Raw genomic sequence first — 13,745 nt, forward strand, 5'->3', positions numbered from 1 at the left:
ATATGTATAAAATATAAAGTCTTTCAGATTTTATATTACGCCCAAAGGTTCGTTTTTCTCATTTACACACACACACGTTAATTACGCGCTTTGAGAGCATTTGGAATGATGCCACTTTGAGGTAAAATATTTAAAAATACCGTGTCTTTAGAATTGCCAAAAGATAGCCTGCTGCAAGGAAATAAAAATGCATTTTTCGTACAGTGTTGCCATTGCTCGCTTTAAAATTGTTTACTTTGTTAATCAGTAATTCGTTAAAGATTTACAAAACATAAAATAAACAATAAAACAAATTCCAAATTCGGACTTCCAGGTTCATATTCGGTTGGAGGACTACGTTATTCAAAATTTGATGGCTCAGGTACCGTTGTTTTTCGCATTGTGAAAAACAACGGTACCTGAGCATTGTGAAAAACATACCTACATTCATGCAAAGTCTTCATTATTTAATTTCTTTAAATATAATAAAAGGCGATAATATTTGGTGACAACAATTTGAAAAGTGACATAATGCTTTTAGTAATTCAACGCAAAACGCCATTTCGAGAGTCATAGCCCTTCTGGAATAACGCCGCTTTGAGCTAAAAAAACTGTAAAATGATTTTAATGAGCTCAGCTAGTGTAATAAGAATAATTAATGTTTCTAATTACGTATTTTATAATTTAAATGCATTTGAAGTGAGTCCTTGTTTGAAGTGAAGGAAGTATTGTAACGCGAAAAATTTTCGGGTATAATATTTCAACGGAAATACCCATTTTGACCATTCTTGAATTCATTTGGATGAATTTTTTGCGTGAATTTTATATTGTAATAATAAAATTCCATAGTCAAGAATACACTTAAAATTCTAACTGTATGTTCTTTTCATTTTTAATGGCGACGTTCTCTTATTTGAAAGTACGTGGAATTAAATTCACAGCCCCGTAGTCAAATTGTTTTTCCCGCCTTTTCTACACGTACAGTTATAGAATGTTCTGGAAGTATTTAAAGCGAACTGGATTGGCTGACGATGCTGACGTCATTTCTTGGAAGCTCCGCCTTTCCAGAGGCTATAAAAAGACTCGCAAAGGAATTTCGGAGGCTTTTTCTTAAATGGCACGATGCAGTAAACTTCATACAAAAAGCTATTAGTAATTCTTTTTTATTTACTCCGGATATCTGATTTTTGTAACTGCTATTTCTCCTGAATAATAATAAATGGATGGTTAATGGTTTTTTAAAGCTTATCGTCTGATTATTTAAGCTACGACTAAAGCTGATACATCACAAGGTCGTAGTCATATACTTCCTTTATAATAGTATTTAAGAAAATATTCTTGTTGTGTCATGTTAAATTTAAAAAAAAATATCATTTGTTATATAACGAAACCAAATTACGTGAATAATAACAGTATAAGTAACATACTAGCAGTGTAAGTAATAGCTGTATGTGTAATAAGTCTAACAATAAAATATTTAATATCAGTTAGTGTTGTAAATATCTATTTAATATCAGTTTGTTATTAGATAAAAATTGTGTATAATTTAATAGGGTATACAAAGAAATGTGGTGTCCACGTCGGATATTTATTTAAATCAAACATATTAAAAATCATAAAAAACTAAAATTTGCTTTTATTGCTTTTCAGTCCTTTGTTTTGATAGTCAGTAACATAAAGGTTATATCTAAAAGTTAATTATCTTCCGCTTTATCGAATGGCAACAAGTTGGTTAGTGAACATAATAAGTTTTCGATTTGAAACAGTGACAACACATTCCTTTCAAACAGCTGAATTTCTGAATTAAAATTGAAAGCTGAATATCTTACATTTTGCCGAATGACTACAGTCTGGCGAGCTGGAGATAAAAACATTTTATTTCGAAGAGTTTTGATTATTCTCGCTTTTAAATCGCTCGTTTTGTTAAAAAAATTCGTTAATTTTGATCAAAATATAAAATAAATCAAAAAGAAATTCGAAATTCAAAATTCGAGCTTTGAGGTGTGTATGTTCGTGTGAACAATTGCATATTGAAACTTCGATGGCTCTAGGGTCCATCGTTTTTCTGCAATACGAGGAAAATACATACATACATGCAGTTTCTTCATTATATAATTAAAAAAATAATTCGTCGCTATAACATTTGGTGGCAACAGTTTGAAAAGTGAATCGCACGCCGAAGTCATAATGACAAAAAGTGAATTTCGAGATTAATAATATCTCTGGTGCTAACAATAAATTTTTTCTGCAGAATAAAATATTCAATAGTAATACAAAAAAAAATTTGTATAATTGAAATTTTGTGGCAACAATATGCAATTTTTAGAAACTTATAAGCTGCGCAAATTTTTGTGGATTCCAATCACGTAAGTGAGGTATTGAAGCAAAAGTTTAAAAATTGTTCTTTGCAGAAATCTGAAGTTCCTTTTACTTTTTCTTAGGCTTCCTGAAGTTAAAATCAAAATTCGGAAGATTTTTCATTATCACGTATCCCGAATCGAGAGCAAATGTTTTCCCCGTAGTATTAACAAAGGAGAATAAAGTGTGAACATCTAAACTCTATACCAATAAAATCTGTGAACGTCTGTTTGTTTGTTTGTTTGTTGGTTGGTTGGTTTGTAGCATTATCTCCTCCGAAACGGCGAAGAGTTGAGTTTCGAGAGCGGTACCCCCCTACCCGATTCCAAAAATTCGTGGGAAGCCATTTTGACCATTCTCATCTTTGTAGGACTTTAATTAGCCGAGATAGTAATTAAAAACTCTAAAAGCACTACTTTTTGCCCTTATTTTCCTTGAGTAGGAACAGTCTCGCACGCTAGAGATAAGATAAAAATGTTCGAAGGTGTTGTCACTGTTCGCTTCCAAATAGTAGAACTCCTTGAAAAAGCTTTCTAAGTTTTCCAAAATAGGAAATAAAAATAACATTGCAAAACATTAAATATATTACTCCCGATTCCACAAATTCCTAGGAAGCCATTTCGGCCATTCTCATCTTTGTACCAATTTAATTAGCCACCAATTTAATTAGCCGATATATTAATTAAAAACTCTGAAAACGCTAATTTTCGCTCTTATTTTTCCGAGAGGCAACAGCCTCGTACGCTAGAGACAAAAATCTGCTTTATTTCGAAAAGTGCAGCAACTGCTAGTTTTCAAATGGTAGAGTTTCTTAATAAAAATTTTTAAGTTTTACAAAATATGAAAAAAATGGAACTTCCAAACAGTTAATATATTATTCCGGATTCCAAAAATTCGTGGGAAGCCATTTCGACTTTTTTAATCTTCGTAGGACTGTAATCAGGCGAGATGTTACTTTAAAACTCTGAAAAGGCTAATTTTCTCAATATTTTTCCGAGTGGCAACAGTCTTGTCTGACTGCCTAACTGCTTAACTTAAGAGGCCTAACTGTTTCTTTGGCTAGGATATCAGCTAATGAAGCCTAACTGTTTCTTTGGATAGGAGCTATATGGTCAGATATTGATGGTTGTCCTGGAGGGAAAAAACTCGTCGGTGGAGTCGGCTAGCCAAAGAAGCCTAGGTTATCAGCCAAAGAAGACTAACTATTTCTTTGGCTAGGAGCTATATGGTCTAATATTCATGGTTGTCCGGGAGGAAAAAAGTCGTCGGGGGAGTCGGCGAGCCTTTAGACTGCTTGAGGTTTCCAGTGGGCACCTGGAGCCTAAAATCTGCATATTCATATCAGTCCTTAGTTCCTCCCTGGGGGCGCCTGGATACGACATGCATGTACCTTGACGTAGTGTTTGCAGGCCGGGTCTATCTGACAATGTTTAAGTAACTTAGTTCTGCTGTCCGAGGTTGAACTCCCTGTTGATGGCAGATGTTTTTCATTTCCTCCAAAACAGGCACTTGGAATGTGTAGCTGAGTATGCCCTGTGGACTCGGCTTAGTCTTGGCTCGTCGGCTTCTTGGATCTAGGTTAGCGATCCCTTGGATCGCGTCTAGAGGGAGAGAAATTGTTGTTTTGGGCCAGCAACAAATCGCTATCATACTTCAAGAAGCTTATTTAACATATTTTACCCCTCTTGACTCTCTTGTCTTTTACGAGGTCAATGCTTTCTGGCAATTCAAGCTATCCAAGCGCTGGCCAGTCTGTGATAGTTTCAAAAAGAGATATTCTTCCAGTTTCTCAAGAATGACAAAAGCGCTGGAGCCGATGTGTTTATTCCGGTAAAAACTTCTTCTAAGGTGATTATGCAATATTTTTTTTTTTATTTTATACAGAATTTCCATATAAACATAAGATTAAATATCTGTTTCTTTTTGGCAATAAAACGATATCTACCAAATACTTTTAAAAAGAAAACCATTGCTTTTTGGAGAATAGAAATGATTTATTTCCTCGAAGTTAAATTCAAGCATTTATTAAAATATAACTTAGGCAAACTGAATGAATTCAGGTATCGTTTGCATCTCCGCTTAGTGTACAAGACGTGTAATTTGTAAGAGATCCCTCCGAGAAAAGCAAAGACATTTCAAATTCCAAACTCTACTAGAAGACGTATGGGAAAAATAAATAACACTTGAACAAATTCGTCATTTGCGAAAGCCTCTTCTAAACATTATATAATTCTTTCCTGTGTCTATTTGTTTGAGAGGAAATTCAGAAAAGCAACCAGTTGGGTAGCTTTAAAAATCATTTCAATGTCTCACTTGATTCGGATGAAAAGATTTTCATTTAAATGCTTAATGCTTGATGTAATAGCTTTTGTATACCCTCCCGAATTTTTACGCTGTCTCCGTATTATTTCAGAAGCTCGGAATAATATATTTTTACGGCTGGTGACAGTCGTTCTTAATTGATCTTTTCCCGCCGAAGCCATTACATTCTGTGCTTCTTAAACGGCGATCTGCTATCGGCTGCCCGTATGTGTCATTCTTTCGCTCGCGTTGTTGCCACAATTTTAAATAAATACTAGAAATTCTCGCTCTTCTCTCAGAAAAGGGATTAAGGCCGAATTCTAGCATTGTTAATCGGAAGTAATTGTTATTTACTTAACGTTTTCTGGAAGAATATTGAAATGAACGATACGAATTCATAATGCGAATTGTTTCCGCACTGATTTATTCAGATTTAAGTGAAGTAGCTCGTTTCCATTTTCGGTTCACAGACAGATAATTCTCTTTGTGTACACAGTACAAATGTAAATATGCATACAATCTTGAAGTCGATGTAATATGTGTGTTGCGCTAACTTAGTTAAAGAATACCTTTTCTTTTTAAAATATTGACCTCCATAAAATGTATTCATTTAATAGCTATCTTCTTACTAATGTTCTAATATTAGAGTGATTAAAATATTTTAAATTAATTAAATGCCTGATGTATACAGGGATGTACGCAATTCTAAGTAGTAATCAATGCTACTACTAACAAAGGAATTACATTTTTTAAATATATAAAGAACAACTATTTTGATAGATTTAACTATATATTTATTTATAAAAGGTTTTCTTAGTTTATGACTGTCAAATGTAATAAATGCCAATGATATAGCTTTACTAAATACAGAAACTATTTGTAAAAATATTGAAACATGCAGCAGGTATCATCATCATAGTACAAACGTGCATCAATAGTAGAAACTTTCTTGAAAATTCAATAATTGATTTATTGGTGAAGATACCAAAGCAGCAAGAGTCAGCGTAAGTTGCATAAATTTTCAGGACTTGTTTCAAAGGTTAAATACAGCCTTCTTCTTCAGCTGCATGCATGAAACGACAAAGAAGACGCATGCAATTCCGTGTTAACAATAAACAGTATAGAGTATTCCTTGACAAAGTGGCTAAAATGTACTGAGCAAATTCAGAGAGCCTTCGAATTTCACACTAAGGAGCATGAGGCATATGCTAGGAAAACTAAGACATAAATAAGCTATTGCCCATTACTGCTGGCCACTGAGTCTCCGTTTTCATTCCTCTGTAGCTAGAACTAGTCAAAAAATATTTTCCGTTGCGGAAATAGATATCCTAGAGGCATCTCACATTCATAAAGTATCTCTCAGCTCCAGTTAATCAGCCCATTTTAATTCATCTTCACATTCGCTTTAAAAAATTATTTCACAGCTGTTTCCACATTTTTTAATACATGCTACCAGTAACTTTGTTCCTTTTCTTAAGAACCACCAGCTTCAGAGCGGTAAAGTCGCTGAACAGTGGTAGTTCGGTCCAGAGTTCGAGCGGGCTGTATGGGCGATTTCGTGTTTTTCATCATGTGTAACATGTATACCTAGCTAATTTCCCTTAGAAAGTCCTCCACGAAGGCATTTCTCATCTTAGACATATACCCCTAGAGTGCTTTGCTATAATTCAATAAGCCAACCAACATAAAACAACCTTATTTTTAGACGGAAGCATCTATTTTTTAATTGCTATCACTTGAACACATGTTTCTTTTTTGTTATTTCATCCCTGCTACTGAAAACGTAGGTTGTACTTCAAAATTAATCCTGAAAATTTATGTAACTTATACTGCTTCTTGTTGCTTTGTATCTTCAATATGCGTTCTTAGTCATATTATTTTGGTTAATTCATTTATTAATAAATTTAAATATGCAAGTTAAGCAATTTAAATAAAAAATGCGTTTCTTTATGTTCCCATTGAAGCGTTGCATGAAAAAACAAATTCACAACTCTCACTTATTTAAAATATATTATAAGCTCCTTAACACTGAATTAATTATTAATTTAATTTATTTGTTTCAATTTTAGCGATACGAAGGTAAGGATAATATGAGAAGAAGACCTCTCCTCTTAGTGTGGATGCTTTCGTGGAAGACTTCTCATATGAAAACCGTGAAACCTTTTAAGACTATCACAAGAAGTAAACTTGTGATAGTCTTAAAAAATCAAGTATCAAACATGGCAAGAAATTATTGAGTGATGTTAAAACAGCCAATCTAAATTATTCTACGACAACAAAGGAAAAAAGTTATTCTAAGATTAAAAAATCTCTGAGTTGTAATAATAGCTTTGATTTTTAAGGTTATTTTTATAAATCTCCACGTATAATAAAAGGAAGATTCTGTTTATGTGGATATGTATCTTTCGTTCGTGCTGAGCGTATACTAATAGACCCAGGGCTACGAAATTTGACACAAAGCTGCATCTAGACAAGAGCCAATACACCTCGAAGTGATCTTTTCAAAATTCGAATGAGTGTTTTTTTATTTTATGTTCTTTGATGAAATAGAATCAGATATAATGAGCATACCAGCAACGTGCCATTGTTGCTGATATCAGCACTGTTGCCACTCGGGAAAAATGAGGACGAAAATTTGCTCTTTAAGATATTTTAATTAATATGTTTGATTTTAGCTATTTGTTTTGGAAACAAGTAAATGTCGCCCTTTTCCAGGGCCCATAAAAGAATTGTAGAAAATTTGGTGACGATAGCTATAGTAGAAACTGAGTTAGCGAAAACACTCACACACGTTTTCGCTATGTTATGTATGCATAATGCACTGCTGACTGTTTTCTCTTGAAAATATGAGATAAAAGAGCATTAATTATGCTTTTCTTTTCAGACATTTTTCGTATTTCTTTCATGTTATTTATTGCTTATTTCACTGTTTTTTAGATAATGAAAGGTTTTGCATAATTATTTTTAAGAAACAAAGTTCTTCACTTTCTTTACGCCATTTAAATTCTTAAGATTTTGCAACGGGAAGTTGGTTAATTTATTTGCTAGGATAATTAATATTTATATTAAGGGATACTGCTTATTTCATTGCAATTTTTACTTCCTTGTACGAAGTAAAAAGGAAGTATTGTAATCCCGAAAAGTTTCAGGCAGCATATTTCAACGAAAATATGCATTTTGACCGCTTTCGAATGCAATTTAACGTTGTTTTTGCGTGATATCTGTACGTACGGACAGAATAAAAGATTCATTTCCTCCAAAAAAATTATAAAAATGCTTTAAAATGAATTCAGAAGAGAATTTTTCTTGGCGTCTGTACGAACGTACGTACGTACGTATCTCGCATAACTCAAACACGAGCAGCCTCAGAACGTTGAAATTTTGTATATAGGACTACTATAACATGTAGATGTGCACCTCGTATTTTGGTAGCAATCGGACGCGCCAAACGTATCTAAATATACTTATATATACATCCACTCTGTTACCCGGCTCAGTGATCTCAGTTTCTTTACTCTTATATGTTTGTAAATTGTATATTTTTTGCTTTAAAAATGATTGAATTATGTTTTTCTTATCTTACGGTTAAGGTTTTTAAGCCTTTAGCAAATCTGTATGCAATATTTTTAGAATTATCAACAATTTTAATGTTGTTTAAGTGCCGCAAAGCCTAATAATTATTTTGATGGCGGCCATTGCTTGTCTACATTTGAAACAACAGAGTAGTGGATTTGTTGCCAATCTAGAGAAACGTAGCTTCGCAACAATAAAGATAACGCCTACATTTATTATTATTGCATTTATTATTATTACATTTATTATTCTAATAATGTATACGTAGCCATGTAGGATAATTTATGTCCATGTATTTTTATTAATCGTCATCTTTCATATTTATCCACAAGTATCATCTTCAATGTGTCGTTTCTAGTATTAATGTTTAAGTGTAGCTCTTCTACTAAAGTATGTATAGCCACGTAGGATGCTACACGATTATGTGTATATATTAATTGTCATCTCTCGCAATGATGCACAAGCACTACACTCAGTGCAACATTTCTGTCAACTTACAGGTGTTTAAAATGTCTTATTTTTATTCACGTACGCATAGCGCAGTAGGATAATACATGATTATATGTTATCATTAATCGTCATCTTTTGTATTAATGTGAAAATATCATTGTCAGTGTACCATTTCTATTAATGTATAAATGCATCATTTACCATATTATAAGTGTATATTAATGTATAAGTGTATCATTTCTATTACTGTAAGTATAGCCACTTAGGATGATACACGATTAAGTGTTACCATTATTCTTCATCTATCGTGTAATGTACAAGTGCCATTTTCAGTATTTCATTTCCATTAATCCATAAGTGTTCAAGTGTATCATTTGTACTAATATAAATGTATAGCCAAGTAAGGTAATACACGAATATGTGTAACCATTAATTGTCATCGTTCACACTGATACACAATTTTCATTCTCAGTGTATCATTTCTGTCAATGTATAGGTGTGTATGTATCATTTTTATTGATGTGTGTATAGTCCAGTAGAAAAATGTATGATTATGTGTTTTCATTTATCGCCATCATTCGAATGTGTTTATGCATATCATTTCTAGTAGTTTATGTACAGTCATATAGGATGACACACGATTACGTGTATTCATTAATTGTCATCTTCTGCATTATTGCACCAGTTGCGTCAGTGTTTCATTTCTTTTAATGTATAAGTGTTTATTGTTTGCCTATCTCATTAACCACTTAGACCAGTATACATATGTATCCAATGTACCTATACCACCAATGTACCTGTGTATGAAACTTTTTATTAATTGTATACTGAAGCATATATGAACACACGCCCTTGTTTGGCCACGTCAATACCACATATTCTCCATTAATATATTTTCGACGCTGCCCTCCCAGGAAGTCTCCAGGGTTGTGTTGTTCTAAATAGGTGCGGGTACCGGACGACACCCGATTTGTCATATTAAGCCGTCCGGGCCCTGCATTCACCTGTCACCTACATTTATTATTGCGAATTAAATCATGCTTAATCATTTCTGGAAATTTTTCGCGGAAATAAGCGTTTAAGATTTACTTCGTCATTTTTAATACAGATTTATGTCTTTTTGCCTTGTCGCGAAGTGAGAACTGAATTAATTGAATGTGAAATACTCAATCATCTGTGAAAAACTGTTTCCTTTTTATTTTGTTTGCTTAATTTCTTTTGTACATCGTTCTAGATTTATTATAGTATTTGAATAGAACATGTGGCAACGATTAGATAATTCTTTAAATGATATAAATTTTGTGCATTCTGAGTTATAATATGAACGAAATATAATACTGTTAAGTGAACCTAGCGCCAGAGTGTAGCTATGGTAAACAAATAGAGTGAATTTTAAAGAATGCATTTATTCTATTGTGGTTTATGCGCTGTCAGCGAATTAGATTTAATTCAATCCAATAAGTTTAAACGAAATGCAAGAAAAAATGCGTATAATGTAATACTCCGTACAAGGAAGTCATGTGGTTTCACATCATATTTCTTTTACATATAATACATTTTTATTGAAATTTGTGGTTTTGTTTTTGTTTTGATACAGTTATTTGCAGAATAAAATGCGCAATTTTTTAATTTTATGTTTGGCATTTAGACATTTTTCCGGTACATTTAAAAGCCAGACGAAGGCTGGCCGCATAGCGCCTAGTAATGTATAAACAACATTATTTCCTTACATCATGGGAATTTTTGATTTTGCAGTGTTTCGAAGCGCAATGTTTCTTTCTAAAGTTTTATAATATTGAAGAATTCGTTAAGAAATCTTACCCAAGTTTTTTAAAACAGTCAATTCTTTTAAAACAGTAGCAAAACCGAAAAGTTGTGCAACCTTAACAACATCAGCTGAACGTGTATAGTCATTAGGTTAATTGAAAGCAGAAAAGATGAAAAATATGCAACCGCCTTCGCCGGGAATCGAACCACGGACCTCTGGAATATCGGCCCAGCGTGCTACCGTTACACCACGAAGGCACGCTAGGGAAATGGGAGAAATACCTTATATACTCACCTTTTTAAAGGTCGACTAGGGTTTTAGGGGATTTAGTCGCCAAACCCTGGGTGCGGAGAATCATCACCCACAACCCTTTTAGTTCGGGCGCTTTTTGTCAGCACTTTTGTTTCTCTTGATTTGCTTTGGGAACATGATGTGTCCTGAATAAGAACAGGGAGCTTACACAAGCTATGTTCAACAATGTGTGTAACAGACGACACAAGCAGAAAGGGTATACGAAACCCTTTATTTTCAATACTTTACAGGTACTCCCGAACTTCGGGATACAGAGACCAACCACTTATGGTCTGAACATAAGAATATAAAACTACTAACTAAAACTCTAACTAAAAGCTGACTTTGAATTAGTATACAAATGCCTAGCTCTAAGACTGACCTTTATTTAAAAGGGTACGTATGTAGTACGCCGAGCTGCTGAAACTACAATACGTTTGTAAATATCAAGAGGGCTAAACCTCTAGCCTTAAAGGCAACCGAGTGAAAACTCGTAAAACTGCAGTGGCAAGCGGCTTGCTGCCTAAAACTCCTTCTCTCTCCCTAATTCTTGGCAAAAAGCCACAACTTAAATACTTGGGCGTTAGCAAGACAATTTGCATAAACAAGTTAAAGCATTTAATTCTTGCCGGAAGTAGAAAATAAGAAGTGATAGTACAGTTTTAAAATAAAATAAACGTTAGTAAAACTTAGGATCCTTACAAACGAAATATAGATAGATGAAGGAAAAATATCTTTCTTTGGAGCTAATTGTACCAACTGAAATAAAAAAAGCATCTTAAAAGTATAGCACAAAGCGACAAAACAAGACATACTAAGGTGTGTAAACAAGACATACTAAGGTGTGTCATCTACTGAAAAGAGAAAATTCAAGAGATAATTTGAGCATGAACACAGTAAGTTGCAGATTGGAAATAAGATTGTTAACTACACATAATTTTGGTCATGTGGAAGGTCTTAAAGCTTAATCCAAAATGCAAAATCTTTGTTGGTTGATTGATGAGTATGGAATGTTTCCAAATTTAATCCCGAGTTTAGAGGGGTTTTAGAACTATCCCCAAGAACAAATAGCAGCAAAATACATTTTGGGATCTTTTTTTCCCAATGCAGTAATTGCCTTACACCTTCTATACCACTTCTTGCATAATATCTCTTGATATTAATGCTATGGGACTTAATCGTTTAGGATTAAGAACCAATTATACATAATTACCAATAATACATAATTACACTACCAATAACATTGGTAGAGCTCACACAATACATCGATGCTTTTATGATAACCACTTACAGAGGAATGTTACAAAAATGAAGTGTACTTGATTAATACGTGTTGTGTGATTGACGGAACATACGTATAACATCTATAGTGTATGAGGGAAAACTTTGCAAATTTCCAAGTCTTCTAATATATCAATTATTATTGTTTGTTTGATAGTTTTAAAACAAAGGATGATAAAAGGATTTTAAATAAATTTGCTTTAAAACAAAGAATGATCAAGGATTACAAAGGATAATCAGATTTCTAAATATTGTCTTTGTAGTGATTCTGTTTATTATACAGTGGGGAAAAGAAAGTGGGAGAGATTTCTTAACTCTCTAAGCGGCAAGGCCGTATATATACGGCCTAGAATATTTTTTGTGATATCTGTAAGAACGTATATATATATGCATATTAAAATATATCAAAGAAATTAAGGTAATGTATCAAAAGTACACAAATTCAGGTATGAAAAGCTTTGCAAATTTCCAAGCCTACTAATATATCAATTATTATTGTTTGTTTGATAGTTTTAAAACAAAGGATGATAAAAGGATTTTAAATAAATTTGCTTTAAAACAAAGAATGACCAAAGATTACAAAGGATGATCAGATTTGAAAATATTGTCTTTGTAATGATTCTATATATTATACACTGGGGAAAAGGAAGTGGGAGAAATTTCTTCCCTCTGAGCGGCAAGGCCGTATATATACGGCCTAGAATATTTTTGTGATATCTGTAAGAACATATATATAAACGCATATTAAAATATGTCGAAGAAATTAAGGCAATATATCAAAAGTACACAAATCCAGTTATGAAATACCAGCAGAGTTTTTACATTAAAATCAAAAAAATAATTTGTTCTCATAGTAGTTTTGGGAAATTTGTGCTTTCTTAGCGAAATCCCTGGCCGCTTAGGGGGTTTTAATTTAAAGAAGGTTACTGTACTAACAAGGTTTGCTCTTCCCGACCAGAAATCTTTGAGCGCGTTACGTCACTGACTCGTAATTTGCTCCAAAGACCTATTTCTTAGGCATTCATTTTTCCCACTTTAAGTTAGTGACATCATTGAACTCGAGGTTGGGAAGCGCATATCTTTGTTTTCTTAGTGATCATGAGTTCAACTTATCATGCTTTTGGAAATAATTGCAGATTTTGAAGAAGAAACTTGAAACTTATTTAGCAAAGTTAGGTAAACTCTGCAAAGTTGTACGTTTTCGAATTTAGTTTTCGATGTGGACACAGTTGAAAGTTACCCCAACAATATTAACAATAAAAATGACATGTAAAAATAATTAAGAATTTTAGATGCTATTGGTGATTTAAAATGCGAAGTAAAACTTGAATATTAAAAAAGGAATTAAATTATGGAAGACAAATACGATTCAAATTACTCTGTAGAGACATTATGTATTTTTTAGAAGCAGGAGAAATGAAAAATTAGCAACGCCTTCGCCGGGAATCGAACCGCGGACCGCTCAGTTACGCGCTGAGCGTACAGACCACTTCACTACGAAGGCTCGTTAAGAAAGTTGGAAAAATACCTTATAGTTCATTGAATTGTTGTTACATTTTTACTTTCAGCAATTACTTGACACCTCGAATTTCCGAATACGCAGATGCTGCGAGTATTTATCGGAATACACAAAACAAGAGATTATTTTAAAAGAGCATCTATCATAAATGTCAAAGTAAAGATAAGTTTACATGGCTTGCAGATTAGGAAACCTTAGCTGGTTTCCATTAAGCAATGATAATAA

General features: G+C 33.2%; 1 protein-coding gene and 1 non-coding gene across 2 annotated transcripts in view; both read right to left on the reverse strand.

Moving 5' to 3' along the window:
• Window positions 1-13,745, reverse strand: part of dsf (nuclear receptor dissatisfaction) — a 211,881-nt gene that overhangs the window by 120,746 nt on the left and 77,390 nt on the right. The window lies entirely within an intron of this gene.
• TRNAI-GAU (transfer RNA isoleucine (anticodon GAU)) lies at window positions 10,615-10,686 on the reverse strand. The gene has a single exon. It is a non-coding gene; the product is annotated as a tRNA-Ile (tRNA).

Source organism: Stegodyphus dumicola, chromosome 11 (genome assembly GCF_044657685.1).
Source record: "Stegodyphus dumicola isolate Sdum_Otavi_A_Nest chromosome 11, ASM4465768v1".
NCBI classification, from domain to species: domain Eukaryota; kingdom Metazoa; phylum Arthropoda; class Arachnida; order Araneae; family Eresidae; genus Stegodyphus; species Stegodyphus dumicola.